At 49.7% G+C, this 25,844-nt stretch overlaps 2 long non-coding RNA genes across 2 annotated transcripts in view; both read left to right on the forward strand.

Moving 5' to 3' along the window:
* LOC140604705 (uncharacterized) overlaps positions 1-5,165 on the forward strand; it is a 30,887-nt gene extending 25,722 nt beyond the window's left edge. The window contains exon 4 of the long non-coding RNA XR_012007515.1: positions 4,451-5,165. This is a non-coding gene — a long non-coding RNA (uncharacterized lncRNA). The remainder of the gene's footprint in view (positions 1-4,450) is intronic.
* Positions 5,166-5,670: 505 nt separating this feature from the next.
* LOC140604707 (uncharacterized) lies at positions 5,671-25,373 on the forward strand. The gene is made up of 4 exons (XR_012007517.1): positions 5,671-6,004; positions 8,461-8,531; positions 13,542-13,605; positions 24,659-25,373. It is a non-coding gene; the product is annotated as an uncharacterized lncRNA (long non-coding RNA).
* Positions 25,374-25,844: the final 471 nt, after the last annotated feature.

Consider the following 25,844-nt stretch of genomic DNA (forward strand, 5'->3'; position numbering starts at 1 on the left):
CCCGCCCTGGCAGGCCCTGCGCTTGGGGCCCAGTCTGCTTCAGGAGCCTGGGTCTCCCTCTCCCCTCCCTGCTCTCTGCCTGTCTCTTACACAAACAAGACAAACTATCCGATAAAGAAACAATCTTAGAGGATAAATGTTCAAAACAGTTTGGATCAGTACAAGGACCTCAAGAGACACAGAGAGACAGAGACCGAGAGAGACAGACACACAGACAGAGGGAGAAGCAGCCCTGGTGCAGAGAGCCCGAGGCGGGACTCGATCCCGGGCCTGCGGGGTCAGGGCCTGGGCGGAAGGCAGGCGCTAAACCCCTGGGCGACCAGGCCGCCCCTGAAGGCTCTGCTCTGATATTCCTACACCTCTGTGCACAGGGACTCTGCATCTGGCCCAGGCAGGGGCAGGGCCCTGGGGCAAGTGTGGGGAGCAGGGGAATGCAGACTCATGTGGGAGCAGGAGTGTAGGGGGGAGCCCAGGGGAGTAGCAGGCTGGCTTCTGGGACCCGGGGCCCTTCGTGCCGCATCCCGGACCCGGGTGTCCGGCCTGCCCCGGCCCCTGCACTCATTTGAGCCCGCGCTGGCCTCTGTTAGCTGCGCAGGGCACTTCCCAGTTCCTCGAGGCGGTGGGGCAGAGCACCCCTTCCTCCCGCTCGCGCCCCCAGTCCCGGGTGGAGCTCTGTGGAGACAGTGCCCGGCAGCCAGGCAGGAGGCCTCAGCGCCCGGTCCGGCCGCCTCGGCTGGGCCGCACCCCCAGCGGCCCCCATCCAGACACACCACAGCGCAGGCGGCACCCCCCTCCCCCAAGGAGAGCAAAGGGATCGGCTGCAGGGCCTCGGGGGGACTCTTACTCGGAGGGTAAGAGGACCTCAGGAGCCCTGTTTGCACCCTGCCCACCTTGACCTCAGGGTGACCCTGAAGGGATCACCGGGGAACCTGCCGCCCTGCAATGTCCCCCAGCCTGGATGCACCTGCCCACACATCCCTGTTTCCCGGAAGCTGAAGAGGAGGGGATGGGGCCACCCAGGATGGCTGGCACAGGGGGCCTGGCCTGGCCTGCTCTGGGTTACCTGACGGCGCCTCCTGATAAACGCCCTGAGGCGTTGGTTTTTATGCTGGAGCCAAAGCCTACAGCATTGGAACAAGCGGCACCCCTGGGGTTCCTGGGAGCCAGAGCCCCCAGAGGTGGGCCGGCAGCAGGAGAACATCTTCCAGGAGCGGATGTCTCCAGCCAAGTGAGCCTGAGGTGGGGCTGCACTAGATGCGGTTGCCTGGTCACGGGGGTTCCAAGTTCTGTTGGGCTCTGTGTCACGGGAGTGACCTCACTTCCTGGGACCCCCTCCCTGACCCACTCCTGGAGGAAGCTGCAGGGGCGGCGCTCGGGGCTGCCGACGGCTCCCCCGTCCCTGCAGGCGATGGCCTGTGCACACAGTGACACACCCGCACCCCTGTCCACAGGCCCCAGGGAAGGACTGTGTGCAGCCAGGGCCCCAGCCTGGACACACGCCTGCGTTCAGACACAACTTTCCATTCTTCCCCGGTTTTGACCCCAGAGAAGCCGTTGTGCCCGTCGGGGATGGTCTGCATCTTGCCCGTGGGACAGGGATTATCCTAGCGGGTGCTTCCTCCAGACGTCCCCAGGCCACTGTGGCATCATATCTATGACATTGGAGGCGGGTGTCACATGCGGGAAATACCTCCAACCACATGTTCTTCCTTGGTGTGTACATGCGCCCAGGCCCACGAGGTCCATGTGCACACACGTGGGCACCAGTTCTCTCATACTGGAGGCCCAGAAGATGACAGTCCCACCGGGGGAGGCATGGGCAATAGCTCCCCACGATCCTAGGCTCCTGAATCCAAGGCAAACCCTACAGAAGGTGTCAGAGTCTCGGCCTAGAAGGTGTGAGGCCGTCCTTATCCTGAACCCCTGCCTGTCGTGTGTTATGGGCCCTTCCCTCCTTCCCACTGGGTGAGCTGTGGACAGCGGTGCACCCAGTGGGTCGCCCTGACCTGGGCTCTAGGGAACCTGCTGTCAGCCACAGAACTGAAAGTAGACAGGAGGCACTGACTCTCCGGCTTGACCCCCAACTGAACTGAAAGCACGTTGTGTGTCCACGTACACTGACAGAGAAACAGAGACACGGATATAAATGTAGACACAGATGCAGAACTAGGAAGTTAGCAGAGGAGAAGCAACATCACTGAAGATCATTAAATAAAAAAAGAAAGACAGCTGAGTCTCGAATGGAGAAAAATGGAGTAATTAAAATAGAATCATGAAAAAATAATTCATCAAACCGAAAAGCAGAGAGAGGGATAAAGAAGAAGGAGCACTTTGGTGACACAAAGAAACGGCAAGCCTCGAATGTAAGGGTGATCGTGCCTCACGGACTCCATGGAACCTAAGTTGGGCAACAAGCAGCACCTTCCAGCAAAGGCCTAAGCGAATTATTTTCTGTTGTTGTTTTTTATTTAAAGATTTTTATCTCTTTATTCATGAGAGTGACAGAGAGTGAGAGAGGCAGAGACATAGGCTGAGGGAGAAGCAGGCTCCATGCAGGAAGCCTGATGGGGGACTCGATCCCGGATCCCAGGATCAGGCCCTGGGCCGAAGGTGGATGCTCAGCTCAGCCCCTGAGTCACCTGGGGGTCTAGACTAAGCTAATGAAAATGTACAAGGGATTGTGTCATACTGTGTTTGTAAGGGGGTAAAATTTCTCTTTACTAAGAAAGCGAGGGCAGCCCGGGTGGCTCAGCGGTTTAGCACCGCCTTCGGTCCAGGGCCTGATCCTGGGGACCCGAGATCAAGTCCCCCCTCGGGCTCCCTGCATGGAGCCTGCTTCTCCCTCTGCCTGTGTCTCTGCCTCTCTCTCTCTCTCTCACTGTGTGCCTATCATAAATAAAAAATAAAAAAAAATTAAAAAAAAAAAAAAGAGTCATGGCTCGAGTAAAAGGGTTTTGGTATCAAACCACTGATCACACTGTTTTGTGCCAGTCTTAGCATATCAATATGCTAATATCAATATACCACTCTTGTGTTTGGACCCGCTATTGTGCTTCTTATTATGATTTCAAGATGCCCTTCAAGAACAATGGGAAACTTTGAAAAAATAGAGATTTATTATTTATAAGACCTGGAAATCACACAGCACACCTGGAACCACATAGCGAGGTCACACAGGGCAGGGGGAAGGAGGATGGCGAGCATACAAGTATGCACAGGCAGGTTTTCTGCTTTTATCAGAGCCAAGTGTGGGGGGCTAGGGTTTTATAGGCTCACTCTTTATTAGAAAATTTAAAATATAAGAGTGTGGAATTTAAAGCTCAGGAAGAGAAAAGGCAAGTGGCCCAAATGGTCACTTATTGAAATCAACCAAGTTCACAAAGGAGCCTAGGGGGCAGTGGGGCTGGCTCTTTGTCTAGTCTTGTGGTTGGCAATGTGTTTATTTGAAATAACTATCTTTTGTCAGTTACTCGTATTACCAAAAAAAAAAAAAAAAAAAAAAAAAAGCCAAAGCTCATGGCTTATATCGCATTGCCAAGTGCTGCAGAGTAACCATCCTGGAGTACCACTCTGTTCATCTGACCCCCCTGCAAAGTACCCTCACAATTGCTTCCTGATTATGCAAATTTTTCAGGTACAAAATGACCCAACTTTGCCTTCTCAATCCTGGATCCCACCACTGTAATCTACATGCCCTGTCTCCAACCAACTGGGCTATTCACTTCTCTTTTCACAACGCAGCACTCACCTAGCTCCTTGCCTTTGTCCATACTGGTGCCAACATGTTATCATCAAGCACATGGTGTTTTTGCAGAGATGGTTGGTAAATAAATAAGGAATGGGCCTCCAGTGGCCTCCATGATAATATATTATTCCTCACCCCTCTGATTTTCCTCCTCCTGTTTTTCTACCACAACCCCTCCTATCTAGTCACACTCCTAAATGTTCCACTCTCTTCATTAACCCACAGCTGAACTTCAGGCTTTACAATCCTAACATGTTAACAGACATTTATGCGGGGTCTACTCTGAAGCAGGTACTGCACAAGGTATATAGGTGAAACAAAGACGAATAAGCTACTTATGTTCCTGCCCTGAAAAAGCACACAATTAACTACAGAATGAGAAATGCAGGATGCTTGGGGAGTGCAGGAGGGAATTTAAAGACAGTTTTTTGGAGTTTTAACCTGAAAAATAAAACTATCAGTTATTTTACTAGCAAAAAAATGGTTTTTTTCAGGAATAACAGAATTCCAATTCTGGACATGCAACAAACAAAGAGGAACATTATTTTGTGCAGAAGAAGAATGAAGCTGGGAGGGTTTTTTCCGAACAAAAGTCCATCGGGGGGAAAAATAGCAGAAGTCCAGGTCATGATGGTTTCCAAAGGGCTGAGTTGCAGGGGTAGTGGAGATGTTGTCAGAGATACGAAATACATCTTTCCCTTGCAGGAGACTGTGATTGATGATTCTTTCCTGCTGCTGATTCTTCTGTTGGGCTCTTCATTGATAATTCTTTCTGTAATTAACCATAATTGATGTTGAGTGGTAAGGCTTCACCTCCTAACTTTCTCTTTTCTCCTCCTTTCCCTATTTTAGTGAGGTTCCACTAATTAATATTGTCTTAAACATTGGAAACCCTGGGGCCAAGTGAAGAGCATGGGAAAGAAGAAAGGGCAGGATTCCAGGGAGCAGAAGCAAACAGAGAGCATTCAGACATTTCCAACCATTTGGTGGGACTACGGTAGCAAAGGTTAGGTGGTGGGAAAAGAGGCCAGACTGTCAATAGTTTACTAAGCGATGCCGGGAGTTTCTCTCCTGAAAGTAATAGGTTGCCTTTAATAGATTTTTAGATTGGGGAATAATCAGCGAGTTCTCTAGAATGATCATTCAGGCAGCATTATCAGAGGTGGTTTGGAAGTGGGAGAAAAGGCAATCAGGGAAGTGAACTATCAAACTGTTGTAAGAGAGGCACCTGGGTGGCTGAGTTGGTGAAGGGTCAGCCTTCGGCTCAGGTCATGATCACAGAGTCCCAGAAGAGAGTCCCTGGTGGAGCCCCGGGATGGAGCCCCAGGAGGGAGCCCTACACGGAGCTCCGCCCCTCCCCCTGCTGTCGTTCTCTCTCTCTCCCTCCCTCTCAAATAAAAATAAAATGTTTTTTGAAACATTTTCTTTCTTTTTTTTTTTTTTTAAGAAACTGTCGGAAGATCCCGGAGCAGGCCGGAGACACGGTCGCGGGGGCTGGAGCGCCCCCCGAGGCCCCTGCTAGGCGGACAGACCTCTCGGGTCGTGAGTGTGCGCCTCGGCCTCCGCCGCACCTGCACCCGATTCCGACCGCGCTCGTGCCGTCTGCCCCCAAACTTATGCACTTAATTATCTTTTCCTGGACTCCCCAGTCGTTTCCTGCCCACCACTCCAGTCTCCCTAGATAACACAATAGGAATTGATGGGGTTGGAAGGGCTCGCAAGCCCTCGGAGGCCCAGCTCACGCCCAGGAAAGCGGGGAGGCGCTCCGGGAGCCCCATCACGGGGCTCATCACCCGGTCGCCTTCCCGGGACACGGAGCAGGACACCTCTAGCGCGCCCCCACAGCTGTCAGGCCCTCGGCGGCCGCCAGGGGGCGCGTCCGTTCCCCTCCCCATCCCCCCCCCCCCCCCCGTTTTTTCTCTTTTGCGGAAACGCGAACCCGCGCTTCTCCAAAGCAAATGAACCCTGAGGTAATTCGGCCCTCTGCCGTCGCCGTAGCCCCAGACTGTAAACAGGAAGTAGGCGCCAAGAGGCGGGTGAAAAATAACGCCCGGGGCTCGGAGGCGCCGTCGCCTGCGCGCTCAGGGGGTCCCTGCGGTTCTGCGCGGGGAGGGCTTCCCTCGCCAGTCCCTCCTCCAGTGGAGGTCTTTTGCCGCTAGCCAGCTCTCCCCTCGGCGGACAGGGCGTCCCCCCAACCATGGCCGAATACTCGTACGTGAAGTCCACCAAACTCGTGCTCAAGGGAACCAAGGCCAAGAGGTAAGGCCAGAGCTGGCGCGGGAGACTCTGGGTCTCTTCCGACGGCGCCCCCGCCCCCCCCGCCCCCCCCGTGGGGAGGAGAGTCGAGTCTCGCGGAACTCGGGGTGTGAGGGAGCCGGGAACTCCGGCGCCCCGCCCTCGGGCCTGCTTCGGGCCGCGGGCTCTGTGGCTGCCGGGCAGCTCCGGGCGCTCGTGCGGGGCCGGCCTGACGGAGGAGACCTGAGGGCGCCACCGCGAGCCGCAGCTGCAGGCCCGGCCCCGGGTCAGGAGCCCCCCAGACCGCTGCTCGGCGCGTCCGCCTTAGTCTCGTGCTGCAGGTCGTGACAGCGACGTCTCCTGTTAGGGCTCGTTACTTCACGCCCGCCCCCCCGCCCAGTACTCCTTAAACGTCTCCCCTCAAAAAAAATCCTTCATTCCCCCCCCCACAAAAAAAACCCTTAATTAATCATCCCTCCCTCCCCCCGCCCCAAAAGAGCAAATCCTTAATTTTTTTAATACGATATGCAGATGTGCGTTTTGACAGGTATAGAATAAGCTCAAGTCCGCGTTCTCCGCAGTTACTAGTTTAGCAGTTTGTGGCAGGTCCGTTAATATCCTGGAGCTTCTATTTACTCATTCATTAGGGAAGATTAGCGGTAGGAGAACTGATGCTAGGGGGCAGCCCGGCGGCTCCGCGGCTTGGCGCCGCCTTGGGCCCGGAGCGTGACCCTGGTGACCCTGGAGTCCCGGGATCGGCCCCACGTCAGGCTCCCTGCACGGAGCCTGCTTCTCCCTCTGTCTGTGTCTCTGCCTCTCTCTCTGTCTTTCATTAATAAATAAATAAAATCTTAAAAAAAAAAAAAAAGAATTGCTACGAGGATTAGATGAGTTAACGCGTACAGTAAGCGGAACCAAATGCAAGGAGAAGGTCGTAGTGGTGATTTACGGTCGTTGGACTTTTTAGGAAAAAGTATCTGCCCGCCCAGATCTCCACCTCTCTTCTCTCTGGTAGATTTGCTCACGGTTGATCATTCATTACAGATGTTAATCTGAAGCTTGTCCTGCCTGGCTTTACAGGAGAGAGGGGAGAGTTAGCTTCTGAAAGCTTACGTTTCCATGAAAATACAAATAAGCGCATCTCATGCTCATCACAACTATCAATCTTCATTAACGCACGTAGATAGCACTTTCTGCCTGCCTAGAACAACTCTAAGCACTTTGAATACGACTTATTTGGAAACCCCCCCCCGGGTGTTGTGTTTTTTTTTTTTTTTCTTTTTTTTATTACTGAGATATGATACATATAAAATTCACCCTATAAAGCACAGTTCTGTGGGTTTTAGTGTTTAGTCCACAAAGTTCCCCACTGTCATGTTGTCCAACATTTTCATGGTCTGGGAAGGAAACCCCATAATCCTTAGTAGTCCCTCTCCAGTCCACTCTTCCCTCATGCCCGCAACCACTAATATACTTTCTCTCTGTTATCAGTTTGCCTGTTCTGAATATTTCCTATAAATGGAGTCATGCAATATGCGGTCTCTTGTATCTGGCTTCATCCATGTCTAGCATGTATCAGTATCCTTATTTTTATGGCTGAATAATATTCCATTGTATGGATATAACACATTTTGTTTATCCTTTCACCCGTTGAAGGACATCTGGGGTATTTCCACTTTTTGGCTATTAGGAATCATGCTGTTACGAATTTCTTAGAAAATTTTTGTGTGGATGTGTGTTCTCATTTCTCTTGGGTATATACCTAGCAGTACATAGGTTAGGTCATATGATAACTCTGTTTAACTTTTTGAAGAACCCCAAACTATTTCCTTTTTTTTTTTTTTTTTTAAAGTTTTTTTTTAATTTTATTTATTTATGATAGTCACACACACGCACACACACACACAGAGAGAGAGAGAGAGAGAGAGAGAGACAGGCAGAGACATAGGCAGAGGGAGAAGCAGGCTCCATGCACCGGGAGCCCGACGTGGGATTCGATCCCGGTTCTCCAGGATCGCGCCCTGGGCCAAAGGCAGGCGCCAAACTGCTGCGCCACCCAGGGATCCCCCAAACTATTTCCTATAGCAGCTGTACCACTTTTCATTTTCACCAGCAACATAGGAAGATTCACATTCACCCTTAATCCTCGCAGTAACCTTAAGAGCATAAATTATTATCCTCATGTTATAGATGAGAAGCTGACAGTGATTAAGAAATGTTCCAAAAGTCGCAGAGCTAAGAAATAACAAGATTAAAAAGGCAGTCCTCCAGAGCCTGTTCTCTTAACTATAATACAATACATACAGGATCAGAACTGACTTCTCAGTATTAGAAGGAAGAGAACATATCGGTGTAGATAACTGTGAATCAATAATTCATAAATCTGTGTACAGCTTAAAAGAGGCTTGTAAGATTCCATCTTAGATGTTTAACATCAAATCAATATTTCTAAACTTATCTATATAAATTATCTCCTACAGTAAGAAGAAAAAGAGCAAAGAGAAGAAGAGAAAAAGAGAAGAAGATGAAGAAACTCAACTTGATATTGTTGGTAAGTTTTCCATACTTTATTCTGGGAAAAGTTAATACTGCTGAGATGCCTTTAAAAATATTTTCCTAGTGGGACGTCTCGATGGCTCAGCAGCTGAGCGTCTGCCTTTGGCTCCGGGAGTGATCCCGGGGTCCGATACAGTTCTGAGTCTTTGCTCCTAGTCTATGGTTTAACTTTTCATTTTATTAAATGGTATTTTTCTTAAAGCAAAAGTTTAAAAAATTGAAAAAAATTTTTCAATTATAATTTTTCAACTATAAGTTTTTTTTTAAGATTTTATTTATTTATTCATGACAGACACAGAGAGAGAGGCAGAAACACAGGCAGAGGGAGAAGCAGGCTTCACCCAAGTGTCCCAGAAGTTTTTAGTTTTTATAAGATTCCATTTATTACTATTTTTCTGTTACATTACCATCTTATATCTTCAGTCTAAGAAGTTGTTGCTTACCCCAAGGTCATGAAGAAATTCTTCCACATTTTCTTTATGAGGCTTCAGTTTTAGTTTCTCATTAGATCTATGATCTATCGTGGTTTATGTATACAATGGAATATTGCTCAGCCATTAGAAACGACAAATACCCACCATTTGCTTCAACGTGGATGGAACTGGAGGGTATTATGCTGAGTGAAGTAAGTCAGTCGGAGAAGGACAAACATCGTATGTTCTCTTTCATTTGGGGAATATAATTATTAGTGAAAGGGAATATAAGGGAAGGGAGAAGAAATGTGTGGGAAATATCAGAAAGGGAGACAGAACGTAAAGACTGCTAACTCTGGGAAACGAACTAGGGGTGGTGGAAGGGGAGGAGGGTGGGGGGTGGGGGTGAATGGGTGACGGGCACTGAGGGGGGCACTTGACGGGATGAGCACTGGGTGTTATTCTGTATGTTGGTAGACTGAACACCAATAAAAAATAAATTTATTTTAAAAAAAGATCTATGATCTATCTCATTAATTTTTAGTCTTGTGTGAATTAGGGATCAAAGTTCTTTTTTTCATTTTTTCGTATTGATAACCAGTTGTTGTAGCACCACTGTTGAATAGACTTTCCTTTCTCCATTAAACTGCCTTAATACGTTTGTCAAAAATCATTTGACTTTATATGTGCTGATATATTTTTGGACTTTGTTCCATTGATTTGTCTGTTCTGTTGATATATTTGTCTTGATTACTGTCCCTTCGCAAGTTTTTGAAATCAGGAGGTCTTCAAGGTTCATCCATGTTACAGCATGTGTCAGTCTTCCTTTTAAGACTGATATTCCAGGCAGCCCAGGTGGCTCTGGGGTTGAGCACCTGCCTTTGGCCCAGGGCGTGACCCTGGAGACCCGGGATCGAGTCCCACATAGGGCTCCCTGCATGGAGCCTGCTTCTCCCTCTGCCTGTGTCTCTGCCTCTCTCTCTCTCTCTCTCTCTCTCTCTCTCTGTCTAATGAATAAATAAATAAAATCTTTAAAAAAAGAAAAAAAAAATACTGATACTCCATTGTGTATATACTGCATTTATCCATTCATATTTCAATGAACACATGAGTGACTTCCACTTTTTGCCTATTGTGGATAATTCTGCGAGGAATATGGGTGTACAGATATCTCTTCAAGACTTTGGTTTCAGTTCTTTTGGGCATGTACCTAGAAGTGGAATTGCTGGATCATGACAGTAATGCCATTTTTAATTTTGTGAGAAACCACCATACTGTTTTGCATAGTTGCATTTTATATTTCCACCAGCAGTGCACAGGGTTTCAATTTTTCCGTATCCTCACCAACATTTGTTATTTCTGGTTCTCTGATAATAGCCATCCTAGTGGGTATGAAATGGTATCTCATTATGGTTTATGCCTGTGTCTCTGCCTCTCTCCCCGTGTGTCTCTCATAAATAAATAAAAATCAGTATACACCACATTTTCTTTATCCATTTACCTTTGATGGACATCTGAGTTGCTCCCAGCCCTTGGCTATGATAAAGAATGCTTCTATGAGGATGGAGGTCTCTTGGCGACCCTGCTTTCAATTCTTTTGACTACACGTACCCCAGAAATAGGATTGCTGGATTATATGGTAGTTGTAGTTTTAATTTTTTTGAGGAACTCTCATACTGTTTACATAGTGGTTGCACCATGTTACATTCCTATCAGCAATGCACAAGTGTCCTGATTTCTCCATATCCTTGCCAACATTTTATTTTTTAACAGTGGTCATCCTAATGGGTGTGAGGTGACCCTCATCGTGGTTGTGATTTGCCTTTTTTGATGGTTAGTGATGTGGAGCATCATTTCATAGGTTCATTGGCCATTTATACATCTTCTTTCAAGGAATGTCTGTACAGGCTCTTCGTCCTTTCTTCCATTGGGCTACTTGTTGCCTTGTGACGAAGTTCGTAGGAGTTTTTTGTATGTTAACTTATTGTCAAATACATGGTTTGCACATATTTTTCCCATTCTATTCGTTGTCTCTTCACTCTCTAGATTGTATCCTTTGGTGCATTTGAAGTTTTATAGACCCCATTTGTCTATGTTTACTTGTTTGCTGGTGCTTTGGTATCGTAGTCAGGAAATCACTGCCAGGTCCGTGGATCCTGGGTGGCTCAGTCAGTAAGCATATGACTCAATGTCAGCTCAGGTCTTGATCTCAGGGTTGTGAGTTCAGGCCCCATATTAGGCTCCACCCTGGGTATGGAGCCTGTTTACAAAAAGAAAGAAATCATTGGCAGATCTAATATTGTGAATCTTTTCCTTATGTTTCCTTTCAAGCATTTTATCTATAAAATAGATATCTATTATTGGGGTTTTTTTTAAACATTACTCTTACATATGTTTTCTCATTTTCAGTGTATGATTCTTTCACTTCTTTCATTAGTCTTGTTCCTGAATATCTTACCTTTTTCAGTGTTGTGGTAAATGGAGTTGTGTTCTTGAGTTCCACTTCAAATTGTTCATTGTTAACATCTAGAGATGCAACTGCTTCTTGGTGTGTTGGTTTTCATTTCTGCAACCTTGTTGAATTTGTTTACTGCTTCTAATTTTTTTAATCCTTACGATTTCTACGTATAAGATTATGGTATATGCAAATATGATTCTTCTTCTTCCTTTCCAGTTTGGATGCGTTTTGTTTCTTTTACTTGCCTAATTGCTCTGGCTAAGTTTTCTAGTACTATATTTGATGGAAAGGCCAGAGTAAAGAACTTTATTTTGATCCTATTTTTAGAGGAAAAGTTTGAGTCTTTTGCTATTTTGTACATTAGTTGGAATTTTTTTTTCATATTTGGTCTTTATGATGTTTAGTTGGTTTACTTTTACTCCTAGTTTAGTAAGAGTTCTTTTCATGAAAGAGTATTAAGTCTCGTGAAGTGAAAAAAATAAACAACATACAAAGTCAGATGCTTTTACCATCTGAACCACCTAGGTGCCCCCCTTTGCACATTCTTTTTTTGTTTCTTAAATTACACTTAGGAATGAAATCATATGGTATTTGTGTTTCTCTGACTCACTTATTTCACTTAGCATTACTCTTTAGCTCCATGTACGTCATTCCAAATGACGAGATTTCATTCTTTTGTATAACTGAATAATACTCCATCGCATATGTACCACGTCTTCTTTATCCATTCATCTATTCTTTCTACAGTTCCTTGAGAGATTTATATATATTTTTTTTTCTTTTTTTTTCTGTATGTGTTTATAGCATTAAGCTCTCCTAGAAATCTTTTGCTGCAGCCTAAATGTTTTGGTATATTGGGTTTCCTTGTTTCATTTGTTTCAAGATACTATGTATTTATGTAAGAAAGAGAACCCAGGAGTGGGTGGGGGCAGGGGGAAAGGAGAGGGAGAATCTTAAGCAGGCTCCACACTCACTGCAGAACCCAGCACAGGGCTCGATCTCAAGATACTGAGATCATGATCTGAGCCAAATCAGGAGTCGAAGGCTTAACCAACTGAGCCACCCAGATGGCCTCAAGATGCTTTTTAATTTCCCCCTTAAGTTATTCTATGAAAAAGTTTTTCTTCTTTGACCTGTTGGTTGTTAAGAGAACGTTGTTTCATAATTGGCTCTTTATACATCTGAGACTTCACTAATGTGGTGGTCACTGGCCAGGCACATGTGACAATTTACATTAAAATTAATTAAAATTATATAAAATTTTATATAATTGAGAAAATTCACTTTCTCAATCACACTCGCCATATATATCAGATATGTAATAACCACATACCATATTGGGCAGCACTAGTAGACAGTATTTCCTTTTTACGGTACGATCCATTGGTAGTCTTGATATAGATAGAATAATAGTTGTCAACCAGGTGCAATTTTGTCCCCCATGGGACGTATGGCAATATTTGGAAACATGTTTGATTTCACAGGTAGGGGATCCGTGTTTTACTGGCACCTAGTGGGTGGAGTTCCGGAAAGCTGTTAAAATCCCGTAATTCACAGGACAGCCCCCCAACAAAGGCTCATCCGGCCCACATGCCAGTAGTTTTGACGGTGAAAACCTTTGACCTATAATATGTTTCAGCAGGACGTGGAGGGCTCGTTGTTTTTTCCCTCTGATTGGCCAGTTGACTAGACCCCCTCTGCTGTGTGTATTCAATTCATCCTCTGCTTACTGCTAGTGAACTTTAGGCTAAAAATGTGTTTTGGTTTTTTTTGTTTTTTTCTTTTTTTTTTTTTACTTAAATGGTGGAGAAGGTCCTATTCCTTGCTAATTAGCATGCAATTTTTTTTAAAGTGAAATTGATAGTTAAGGTCCTTTACAATGAAAGAATACATATTTAATTTTATTTTTTTATTTTTTAAAGATTTTCTTTATTTATTCATGAGAAGGACACAGAGGGAGAGAGAGGCACAGACACAGGCAGAGGGAGAAGCAGGCTCCACGCAGAAGCCTGACGTGGGACTCGATCCTGGGTCTCCAGGATCACACCCTGGGCCGAAGGCAGTCACCAAACCACTGAGCCACCCGGGCGGCCCAGCATACAATTTTAAAAAATTGACTTTTGCTGTCTTACAGGTTCTTTGACTCTGCACATATAGACAAATCTCTGTTTCTGGCTCATCATGGCTTCCACTTCAAGGTAAGTGCCTTTGATGAAAGCCTTTATGAAGGGCCACACCCAGGACATTTTTAGCTCTTGGTTCTGCTGGCCTCACTAAGCATATGGTGTCTAGGAAAGAAAAAGGAGGAAGAGAGAGCACAAAAGGGAGACTGAGGAAAGATGAGGCAAGCAGGGTAGTGCATGTGGTATAGGTGAGGCTTTGTAGCTCCAGGGTCTGCACTGTGTCTGAAAATGTGATTTATTTCTCTCATCTTATTTTTTTTTTTAAGATTTATATTATATATAAATCAGAGAGAGGGAGAGAGAGCACAAGTGGGAATTAGAGAGAGAGGGAGAACACGCTCCAGATTGAGCACGGAGCCCGATGTGGGACTCGACCTCATGACCCCGAGATCAGGATCCAAGCTGAAACCAACAGTTGGTCACATAACTGACTGTGCCATCCAGGCGCCCCCTCCTCATCTTTTAATGCACAAGGTGCTTGCTACTGGACTACCATGCTCCCTGCAAGCTTTACCATTCCATGAGTCTTCTTTCCTTATTTTTTCAAGTTTTTAGTTAACATATACTGTAATATTGGTTCAAGACTAGTGTTTAGTGATTCATCACTTACCTATAACACCCAGTGCTCATCACAACAAGTGCCCTCCTCACTGCCAATCACCACGCCAATCCCATGCCCTCCTTCCCTCCAGCAAGCCTGTTGTTCTCTGTACTAAAGAATCTCTTATAGTATACCTCCCACTCTTTTCCTTCCTTCCCCTATATCCGTTTGTTGTTGTTGTTGTTGTTGTTGTTGTTTTAATTCCACATATGAGTGAAATCATCTGGTATTTTCTCTGAATGACTGACTTTGCTTAACATATAGAATACACTCTAGGTCCTTTCTTTGGTGTTAGTAGTGATCTCTCCTTTCTCATCATGATTTTATTAGTTTGAGTGTTTTCTGTCTTCTTTTAAATAAGGCTGGCTAATGGTTTATCTACCTTCTTAATTGTTTCAAAGAACCAACTCCTGGTTTTGTTGATCTTTTCCACAGTTCTTCTGGTCTCTATTTCATTGAGTTCTGCTCGAGTCTTTTTTAACCCTCTTCTTCTGCTGGGTGTTGGATCTATTTGCTGTCTTTCACCAGCTCCCTTAGGTGGAAGGTTAGCTTTTCTATTTGAGTTTTTTCCAGTTTTTGGATGGATGCTTGTATTGCGATGTATTTCCCCCTCAGGACTGCTTTTGCTGTATCCCAAAGATTTTGAATGGTGGTGTCTTCATTCTCATTAGTTTCCATGAATCTTTTTAATTCTTCTCTAATTTCGTGGTTGACCCTTTCACCTTGTAGCAGGATGGTCCTTAACCTCCACGTATTTGAAATCCTTCCAAACTTCTTCTTGTGATTTAGTTCTAGTTTCAAAGCATTATGGTCTGAAAATACACAGGGTCGATCCCAATCTTTTGGTATCAATTAAGACCTGATGTGTGACCCAGTTTGTGGTCTCTTCTGGAGAAAGCCCCACGTGCACTTGAGAAGAATGTGTATTCAGTTGCGTTTGCATGTAAAGTTCTATAAATATCTGTGAAATCCATCTGGTCCAGTGTATCATTTAAAGCTCCTGTTTCTTTGGAGATGTTGTGCTTAAAAGACCTGTGGATTGCAGAAAGCGCTCCATTGAAGTCACCAAGTATAAGTGTATTATTATCTAAGTATGTCTTAACTTTGGTTATTAATCGATTGATATACTTGGCGGCTCACGCATCCGGGCCATAAATATTCGTGATTGTTAGGTCCTCTTGTTGGATAGATCCTTTAAGTATGATATAGTGTCCCTCTTCACCTCTCACTACAGTCTTTGGGACAAACTTTAATTTATCTGATATAAGGATGGCTACCCCTGCATTTATTGAGGACTATTTGAATGGTACACAGTTCTCCAACCTTTTATTTTCAGGCTGTAGGTGTCCTGATGTCTAAAATGAGTCTCTTGGAGACAGCAAATGGATGGGTCTTGCCTTTTTTTATCCAGTCTGAAACCCTGCGTCCTTTTGATGGGGTCATTAAGCCCATTCACGTTCAGAGTTACTATTGACAGATATGGATTTAGTGTCATCATGATACCTATTCAGTCCCTGTTTTTGTGGATTGTTTCCTTGGACTTCCCCTTTCTTTTACAGGGTCCCCCCTTAATATTTCTGGCAGAGCCGGCTTGGTGGTCACATATCCTGTCAGTTTCTGCCTCTCTTGGAAGCTCTTTATCTCTCCTTCTATTCTGAATGAGAGCCTTGCTGGATAAAGTATTCTTGGCTGCAGGTTCCTCTCATTTAGGACCCTGACTGTATCCTGCCGGCCCTTTCTCACCTCCCAGGTCTCTGTGGAGAGGTCTGCTGTTGTCCTAAAGCTTCTCCCCATAAAAGTTAGTGATTTCTTGTCTCTTGCTGCATTAAGGATCTTCTCTTTATCTTTGGAATTTGCAAGTTCCAGTATTAAATGTTAAATGTTGAGCGGTTTTTATGGATTTAAGGGGGGTGGGGGTGATCTCTCTAGCTCCTGGATCTAAATGCCTGTTTCCCTTCCCAAGTTAGGAAAGTTTTCAGCTATGATTTGTTCAAATACATAATCTGGACCTCTGTCCCTTTTGGCGCCCTCGGGAACCCCAATTAAACGTAGATTTTTTCCTTCTGAGGCTGTCATTTATTTCCCTTAACCTATCCTCATGGTCTCTTAATTGTCTTTCTTTTCTTCCCTCAGTTTCCGCCCTTGCCATCAACTTGTCTTCTGTGTCACTCACTCGTTCTTCTCCCTCGTTAACCCTGGTCGTTAGGACCTCCAGTTTGGATTGCATCTCATTTAACTGATTTTTAATTTCGGCCTGATTAGATCTAAATCCTACAGTCATGAAGTCTCTTGAGTCCTTTATGCTTTTTTCTAGAGCCACCAGTAGCTTTATAACTGTGCTTCTGAATTGGCTTTCTGACATTGAATTGTAATCCAAATGTTGTAACTCTGTGGGAGAGAGGACTGTTTCTGATTTCTTTCTTTGGAGGTGAGTTTTTCCTTCTAGCCATTTTACTCAGTGCGGAGTGGCCAAAAACAAGTTGTACTGGAATAACGAGAAAGAGAGAGAGAGAGAAAAAAAGAAAAGAAGAAATAAAAAAGAATTAAAAAGGGGGTGGGGGTGGGGAAACAACAGAAACAAACAGAAAAGAAAAAAACAAGGGGGAGTATCCTCTGATCCTATATACTGTAAATCCCTCGGCTTCCCCTGGAACTTTCCAGTGCTGCTTGGTCAATACCTTGCTTTTCCCCTGACCTTCTAGCTGGTCTTCTGAGGGAGGGGCCTGCTGTGCTGATTGTCGGGTGTGTGCACCTGGGGAGCTGCCCAGGCCCCTGCCAGGTGTATGGCTCAGTGGGAGTTGTTTATCTGTGAGGCCCCTGCTCAGTCCCAGGTACAGGGTGACACCAGGAGGGACAACAACAGTGGGGGCGGCCAGCTGTGCAGCTCTGGAGTCAGCTCCCGCAGTGACTACTGCAGCTCCCAGTGTGCAGGGGCCTGGATGCTCCAGGGGCGGGCCCGCCGATCTGTACAGCTCGGGCCGCCCGGGGGCAGGAGCCACCTGGCTGTCCTGTGTCCTCCCGGCCTCTGCCTGACCTGGGGGAGCACCCGATCCTGGGCTGTGTCCCCCGGCGCCCTGGGCTCTGGGACCTGTGACACTGTGAATGGACCTAAAGTGTAGGTCCACGATGTATAATTTAAAAGCATCAGAGTGAATTTTGTTTGAAGTTAACTTATACTTTATTACAATAAAACTCATAAGCCATTTTACAGGTTAAAGAAAAACTCAAAATATAGAAACAGTGAAATGACACGGGAAGGGCAAGCCTCCGTTGGGCTGCAGGCATGACGAGCCCCGCGGTGGGAGCTGGGGCGGGCTCCCGAGGTGGTCAGGGGGCTGCGCAGAGGTTGAAGCCAGTTGTCCCGGAGGCAATTGGCGGCTCTGGCACTCTGGGGACCCCGATTGCAGGTGCCAGGGCCTGCTCCTCCTCCGGGGTGGCCGCAGGTGCACGTGGCTCGTCCAGGGCGCAGCCGTGATCTAGAGCAGTGACCACTATCTGCAGGGGCTTCGCCTCCCCAGCTGGCACCTCAGCTGGGGCCAAGCCCTCAGCCCCAGCAGCCAGGGCGGCCTCGAGCACTTCAGGCCCATCCGAGGCAGCAGGCCCCACAGTTGGGGCTGGGGCGGGCTCCGGAAGTGCTTCAGGGTCTTTTGCTCGGGCCGAAGCTGTAGCTCCAAGAAGACAAAGTATCACCACCAGGACGGACTTTCCACGTCCCTCCCAAATCAAGGACACTCTTCCAACCGCTCAAAGAGCCCTGGGAGGTGTCCCCAGCCTGCAGCTCGTGGGGATGGGGTGTGAGCCGAACCCCTGCTCCCGGCCCAGCTGCACGGACGCTGGATCCGTGGGGCCCACCCTGTCCCCAGCTCGGCCACCCCCAGGCCTCCTCACCCCCAGCCTCTGGCTCCGCTGCATGGAGGCGTCTGAGTTGTTGCAGGTAACGCCGGGCACGGAGCTCCACGTCTGTGCCTGGCATGCGCTGCCTTATGAATTCCAGAATCTTCTTCAGGGAGGCAGATTGGGGGAGCCGACAAAAGTCCTCCTGATAATAGTCCATCCATATCTCCAGGATGCAGCAGATGGCCCTGGGGAGGGACAGGTGGGCACAGGGGTCAGAAGACAGGGCTCCCTCACACCGAGGTGTCCCGGGGAAGCCCTGCAGGACCCGGGGCCTCGGCCTCCCGTGCGGGGCTGTCAGAGGCCAGTCCTGCTCCTCGTCCACCTGCCACCTGGCGGTCCTGCCTGCCACAGGCCTGCTCCCCGAGGAGGGGCTGGCACGAAGCCTCTGTGCGGGGGAGCCCACGCCCAGCGGTGTGACCATCACGGTCTTTGCTGGGAAGCGGGGCTCCCTCCTCAGCCTGGCTCCCTGCCCACTTGCCCCTTGAATCCACCGGCAGGCGTCCGGGGACGGGGGGCGTCTGGCCCGTCATCGCCCTCACTGCACACACTGTCGCTCTGGGAAGGTCCAAGCCAGGAGGGCTCGGGCTCTGTGTCCTGCCAGGCCTTGCCAGGAGCCACCCGGGACCTCCACTTTCCCTCCCTGTGGCTCTGCGCTGCCTCCCTCATGAGGGGCCCCGGGGGGTGTCCTTCCACTGACTCTAATCTGCCGTCTCCCACGGGGCCAGGGCCACCGGGTCTGTGAGCCCTCAATGGCCCTCGTGGCAACCTGCTGTGCACTGGGTCCAGGTGCCACCAGATTGGGGAGTGCGATGCTCCCCACCCCCTCTGCTCTGGGTCCCAGGTGTGGGGCAGACAGAGGGCTGGGAGGGGCGGGCATGGAGAAAGTCTCCCTTAGGGGTCCCAGTGCTCTCCCACCAAGCCCACACCCTATTCACGGCTCTCCTTTCCTCCTTTCCTGAAGGGCCCTTAGACCTTTACCCCGTCACGGGAATTGCAGATGTGTGGGGTGAGGGTCCAGCACCCCCGGCCCACAGCCCCCTCGCTGCCCTCCTGGAGAGGGAAGGCCCTCGGGCAGGGGCCGGAGTCACTCACAGTTTCCAGCGCTGCAGGACCGCGTCGTCGCCACCACACGCAGCTGCGATGCACCCATATCTAGGGGAGGGCGGGGGCATCCCACGAATCATCCTGTGGCCGCGACCTCTCACCGTGGGGGCTGTCACCTCTGACCCCCGACTAGGCCGGAGCCCCGGGGGCCGTCAGCTCTGTGCGGGGGGCCACGGGCAGCCCCCGGAGAAGCGCCCGCACCTGCCGGGGCCTCCTGAATGCTGGAGCATGAAAGGCTCCGGCCAGGCCCACGGCCGATATCTGAGTGGGCCTGGGCGCCCGGGGACCCCGGGGTCCCCCTGTGTGGTTGCCCCAGGACACAGCCCCCCGATGGACTCTCCAACCTCCCTTTCAATGGGAAAAGAGGCCAGCTCAGGACCCCGGTGACGGTGGGGAGGAGGCACAGGCCCCGTCACGGGGGAGGAGGACGGCTGCGGAGCACAGGCACAGCCCCTCTGGCCGACCCGCCACAGGCCAGGCCCCGGGGCTGCCCTCCGGGACCCCACTGTGCCCTGGGTGACTCTGCTCCAGGCGGGGGAGCGGCCCGAGGCCGGGCAGCTCAGAACCATTCCCAGCCTCCCCACCAGCAGGTGGCCCACCCCTGGGCTGCGGAGGCGCAGGTGCTCACTTCGTAAACAGCAGATCCAGCACCTCGTCGGTGGTGGCAAATCCATGACAGTTGTCTAAAAAGATGAAAACGGAGATGACATCCCTGCGCAGCAAGGCGGGCAGCAGTTGTTGGAATTCCTGCTCCAGCAGCTCCGTCCGGCTGGGCTTCGTCGGGCAGATGGGAGGCGCCTTCCCGGCCGAGGCCCTTGCACCCTGAGTTGGGACAGAGGGGACGTGCATGGAGCCGCCGGGAGGCCTGGGGTGGGAGCGCAGCCCGCAGCCCGAGCTCTCGGGGGCCGTGGGGGGCAGGAGTGCCCACGGCAGGAACCCGGGCCTTGATGCCTTTGGCTCAGTCACTTAGCCTCTGACTCTGGGCTGTGGCTCGGGTCGTGGCCTCAGCACCCTGGGATCCCGCCCTGGCAGGCCCTGCGCTTGGGGCCCAGTCTGCTTCAGGAGCCTGGGTCTCCCTCTCCCCTCCCTGCTCTCTGCCTGTCTCTTACACAAACAAGACAAACTATCCGATAAAGAAACAATCTTAGAGGATAAATGTTCAAAAAAGTTTGGATCAGTACAAGGACCTCAAGAGACACAGAGAGACAGAGACCGAGAGAGACAGACACACAGACAGAGGGAGAAGCAGCCCTGGTGCAGAGAGCCCGAGGCGGGACTCGATCCCGGGCCTGCGGGGTCAGGGCCTGGGCGGAAGGCAGGCGCTAAACCCCTGGGCGACCAGGCCGCCCCTGAAGGCTCTGCTCTGATATTCCTACACCTCTGTGCACAGGGACTCTGCATCTGGCCCAGGCAGGGGCAGGGCCCTGGGGCAAGTGTGGGGAGCAGGGGAATGCAGACTCATGTGGGAGCAGGAGTGTAGGGGGGAGCCCAGGGGAGTAGCAGGCTGGCTTCTGGGACCCGGGGCCCTTCGTGCCGCATCGGGGACCCGGGTGTCGGGGGTGCCCCGGCCCCTGCACTCATTTGAGCCCGCGCTGGCCTCTGTTAGCTGCGCAGGGCACTTCCCAGTTCCTCGAGGCGGTGGGGCAGAGCACCCCTTCCTCCCGCTCGCGCCCCCTGTCCCGGGTGGAGCTCTGTGGAGACAGTGCCCGGCAGCCAGGCAGGAGGCCTCAGCGCCCGGTCCGGCCGCCTCGGCTGGGCCGCACCCCCAGCGGCCCCCATCCAGACACACCACAGCGCAGGCGGCACCCCCCTCCCCCAAGGAGAGCAAAGGGATCGGCTGCAGGGCCTCGGGGGGACTCTTACTCGGAGGGTAAGAGGACCTCAGGAGCCCTGTTTGCACCCTGCCCACCTTGACCTCAGGGTGACCCTGAAAGGATCACCGGGGAACCTGCCGCCCTGCAATGTCCCCCAGCCTGGATGCACCTGCCCACACATCCCTGTTTCCCGGAAGCTGAAGAGGAGGGGATGGGGCCACCCAGGATGGCTGGCACAGGGGGCCTGGCCTGGCCTGCTCTGGGTTACCTGACGGCGCCTCCTGATAAACGCCCTGAGGCGTTGGTTTTTATGCTGGAGCCAAAGCCTACAGCATTGGAACAAGCGGCACCCCTGGGGTTCCTGGGAGCCAGAGCCCCCAGAGGTGGGCCGGCAGCAGGAGAACATCTTCCAGGAGCGGATGTCTCCAGCCAAGTGAGCCTGAGGTGGGGCTGCACTAGATGCGGTTGCCTGGTCACGGGGGTTCCAAGTTCTGTTGGGCTCTGTGTCACGGGAGTGACCTCACTTCCTGGGACCCCCTCCCTGACCCACTCCTGGAGGAAGCTGCAGGGGCGGCGCTCGGGGCTGCCGACGGCTCCCCCGTCCCTGCAGGCGATGGCCTGTGCACACAGTGACACACCCGCACCCCTGTCCACAGGCCCCAGGGAAGGACTGTGTGCAGCCAGGGCCCCAGCCTGGACACACGCCTGCGTTCAGACACAACTTTCCATTCTTCCCCGGTTTTGACCCCAGAGAAGCCGTTGTGCCCGTCGGGGATGGTCTGCATCTTGCCCGTGGGACAGGGATTATCCTAGCGGGTGCTTCCTCCAGACGTCCCCAGGCCACTGTGGCATCATATCTATGACATTGGAGGCGGGTGTCACATGCGGGAAATACCTCCAACCACATGTTCTTCCTTGGTGTGTACATGCGCCCAGGCCCACGAGGTCCATGTGCACACACGTGGGCACCAGTTCTCTCATACTGGAGGCCCAGAAGATGACAGTCCCACCGGGGGAGGCATGGGCAATAGCTCCCCACGATCCTAGGCTCCTGAATCCAAGGCAAACCCTACAGAAGGTGTCAGAGTCTCGGCCTAGAAGGTGTGAGGCCGTCCTTATCCTGAACCCCTGCCTGTCGTGTGTTATGGGCCCTTCCCTCCTTCCCACTGGGTGAGCTGTGGACAGCGGTGCACCCAGTGGGTCGCCCTGACCTGGGCTCTAGGGAACCTGCTGTCAGCCACAGAACTGAAAGTAGACAGGAGGCACTGACTCTCCGGCTTGACCCCCAACTGAACTGAAAGCACGTTGTGTGTCCACGTACACTGACAGAGAAACAGAGACACGGATATAAATGTAGACACAGATGCAGAACTAGGAAGTTAGCAGAGGAGAAGCAACATCACTGAAGATCATTAAATAAAAAAAGAAAGACAGCTGAGTCTCGAATGGAGAAAAATGGAGTAATTAAAATAGAATCATGAAAAAATAATTCATCAAACCGAAAAGCAGAGAGAGGGATAAAGAAGAAGGAGCACTTTGGTGACACAAAGAAACGGCAAGCCTCGAATGTAAGGGTGATCGTGCCTCACGGACTCCATGGAACCTAAGTTGGGCAACAAGCAGCACCTTCCAGCAAAGGCCTAAGCGAATTATTTTCTGTTGTTGTTTTTTATTTAAAGATTTTTATCTCTTTATTCATGAGAGTGACAGAGAGTGAGAGAGGCAGAGACATAGGCCGAGGGAGAAGCAGGCTCCATGCAGGAAGCCTGATGGGGGACTCGATCCCGGATCCCAGGATCAGGCCCTGGGCCGAAGGTGGATGCTCAGCTCAGCCCCTGAGTCACCTGGGGGTCTAGACTAAGCTAATGAAAATGTACAAGGGATTGTGTCATACTGTGTTTGTAAGGGGGTAAAATTTCTCTTTACTAAGAAAGCGAGGGCAGCCCGGGTGGCTCAGCGGTTTAGCACCGCCTTCGGTCCAGGGCCTGATCCTGGGGACCCGAGATCAAGTCCCCCCTCGGGCTCCCTGCATGGAGCCTGCTTCTCCCTCTGCCTGTGTCTCTGCCTCTCTCTCTCTCTCTCACTGTGTGCCTATCATAAATAAAAAATAAAAAAAAATTAAAAAAAAAAAAGAGTCATGGCTCGAGTAAAAGGGTTTTGGTATCACACCACTGATCACACTGTTTTGTGCCAGTCTTAGCATATCAATATGCTAATATCAATATACCACTCTTGTGTTTGGACCCGCTATTGTGCTTCTTATTATGATTTCAAGATGCCCTTCAAGAACAATGGGAAACTTTGAAAAAATAGAGATTTATTATTTATAAGACCTGGAAATCACACAGCACACCTGGAACCACATAGCGAGGTCACACAGGGCAGGGGGAAGGAGGATGGCGAGCATACAAGTATGCACAGGCAGGTTTTCTGCTTTTATCAGAGCCAAGTGTGGGGGGCTAGGGTTTTATAGGCTCACTCTTTATTAGAAAATTTAAAATATAAGAGTGTGGAATTTAAAGCTCAGGAAGAGAAAAGGCAAGTGGCCCAAATGGTCACTTATTGAAATCAACCAAGTTCACAAAGGAGCCTAGGGGGCAGTGGGGCTGGCTCTTTGTCTAGTCTTGTGGTTGGCAATGTGTTTATTTGAAATAACTATCTTTTGTCAGTTACTCGTATTACCAAAAAAAAAAAAAAAAAAAAAAAAAGCCAAAGCTCATGGCTTATATCGCATTGCCAAGTGCTGCAGAGTAACCATCCTGGAGTACCACTCTGTTCATCTGACCCCCCTGCAAAGTACCCTCACAATTGCTTCCTGATTATGCAAATTTTTCAGGTACAAAATGACCCAACTTTGCCTTCTCAATCCTGGATCCCACCACTGTAATCTACATGCCCTGTCTCCAACCAACTGGGCTATTCACTTCTCTTTTCACAACGCAGCACTCACCTAGCTCCTTGCCTTTGTCCATACTGGTGCCAACATGTTATCATCAAGCACATGGTGTTTTTGCAGAGATGGTTGGTAAATAAATAAGGAATGGGCCTCCAGTGGCCTCCATGATAATATATTATTCCTCACCCCTCTGATTTTCCTCCTCCTGTTTTTCTACCACAACCCCTCCTATCTAGTCACACTCCTAAATGTTCCACTCTCTTCATTAACCCACAGCTGAACTTCAGGCTTTACAATCCTAACATGTTAACAGACATTTATGCGGGGTCTACTCTGAAGCAGGTACTGCACAAGGTATATAGGTGAAACAAAGACGAATAAGCTACTTATGTTCCTGCCCTGAAAAAGCACACAATTAACTACAGAATGAGAAATGCAGGATGCTTGGGGAGTGCAGGAGGGAATTTAAAGACAGTTTTTTGGAGTTTTAACCTGAAAAATAAAACTATCAGTTATTTTACTAGCAAAAAAATGGTTTTTTTCAGGAATAACAGAATTCCAATTCTGGACATGCAACAAACAAAGAGGAACATTATTTTGTGCAGAAGAAGAATGAAGCTGGGAGGGTTTTTTCCGAACAAAAGTCCATCGGGGGGAAAAATAGCAGAAGTCCAGGTCATGATGGTTTCCAAAGGGCTGAGTTGCAGGGGTAGTGGAGATGTTGTCAGAGATACGAAATACATCTTTCCCTTGCAGGAGACTGTGATTGATGATTCTTTCCTGCTGCTGATTCTTCTGTTGGGCTCTTCATTGATAATTCTTTCTGTAATTAACCATAATTGATGTTGAGTGGTAAGGCTTCACCTCCTAACTTTCTCTTTTCTCCTCCTTTCCCTATTTTAGTGAGGTTCCACTAATTAATATTGTCTTAAACATTGGAAACCCTGGGGCCAAGTGAAGAGCATGGGAAAGAAGAAAGGGCAGGATTCCAGGGAGCAGAAGCAAACAGAGAGCATTCAGACATTTCCAACCATTTGGTGGGACTACGGTAGCAAAGGTTAGGTGGTGGGAAAAGAGGCCAGACTGTCAATAGTTTACTAAGCGATGCCGGGAGTTTCTCTCCTGAAAGTAATAGGTTGCCTTTAATAGATTTTTAGATTGGGGAATAATCAGCGAGTTCTCTAGAATGATCATTCAGGCAGCATTATCAGAGGTGGTTTGGAAGTGGGAGAAAAGGCAATCAGGGAAGTGAACTATCAAACTGTTGTAAGAGAGGCACCTGGGTGGCTGAGTTGGTGAAGGGTCAGCCTTCGGCTCAGGTCATGATCACAGAGTCCCAGAAGAGAGTCCCTGGTGGAGCCCCGGGATGGAGCCCCAGGAGGGAGCCCTACACGGAGCTCCGCCCCTCCCCCTGCTGTCGTTCTCTCTCTCTCCCTCCCTCTCAAATAAAAATAAAATGTTTTTTGAAACATTTTCTTTCTTTTTTTTTTTTTTTAAGAAACTGTCGGAAGATCCCGGAGCAGGCCGGAGACACGGTCGCGGGGGCTGGAGCGCCCCCCGAGGCCCCTGCTAGGCGGACAGACCTCTCGGGTCGTGAGTGTGCGCCTCGGCCTCCGCCGCACCTGCACCCGATTCCGACCGCGCTCGTGCCGTCTGCCCCCAAACTTATGCACTTAATTATCTTTTCCTGGACTCCCCAGTCGTTTCCTGCCCACCACTCCAGTCTCCCTAGATAACACAATAGGAATTGATGGGGTTGGAAGGGCTCGCAAGCCCTCGGAGGCCCAGCTCACGCCCAGGAAAGCGGGGAGGCGCTCCGGGAGCCCCATCACGGGGCTCATCACCCGGTCGCCTTCCCGGGACACGGAGCAGGACACCTCTAGCGCGCCCCCACAGCTGTCAGGCCCTCGGCGGCCGCCAGGGGGCGCGTCCGTTCCCCTCC

The sequence above is a fragment of the Canis lupus genome, chromosome 15, assembly GCF_048164855.1.
Source record: "Canis lupus baileyi chromosome 15, mCanLup2.hap1, whole genome shotgun sequence".
Taxonomy (NCBI): Eukaryota; Metazoa; Chordata; class Mammalia; order Carnivora; family Canidae; genus Canis; species Canis lupus.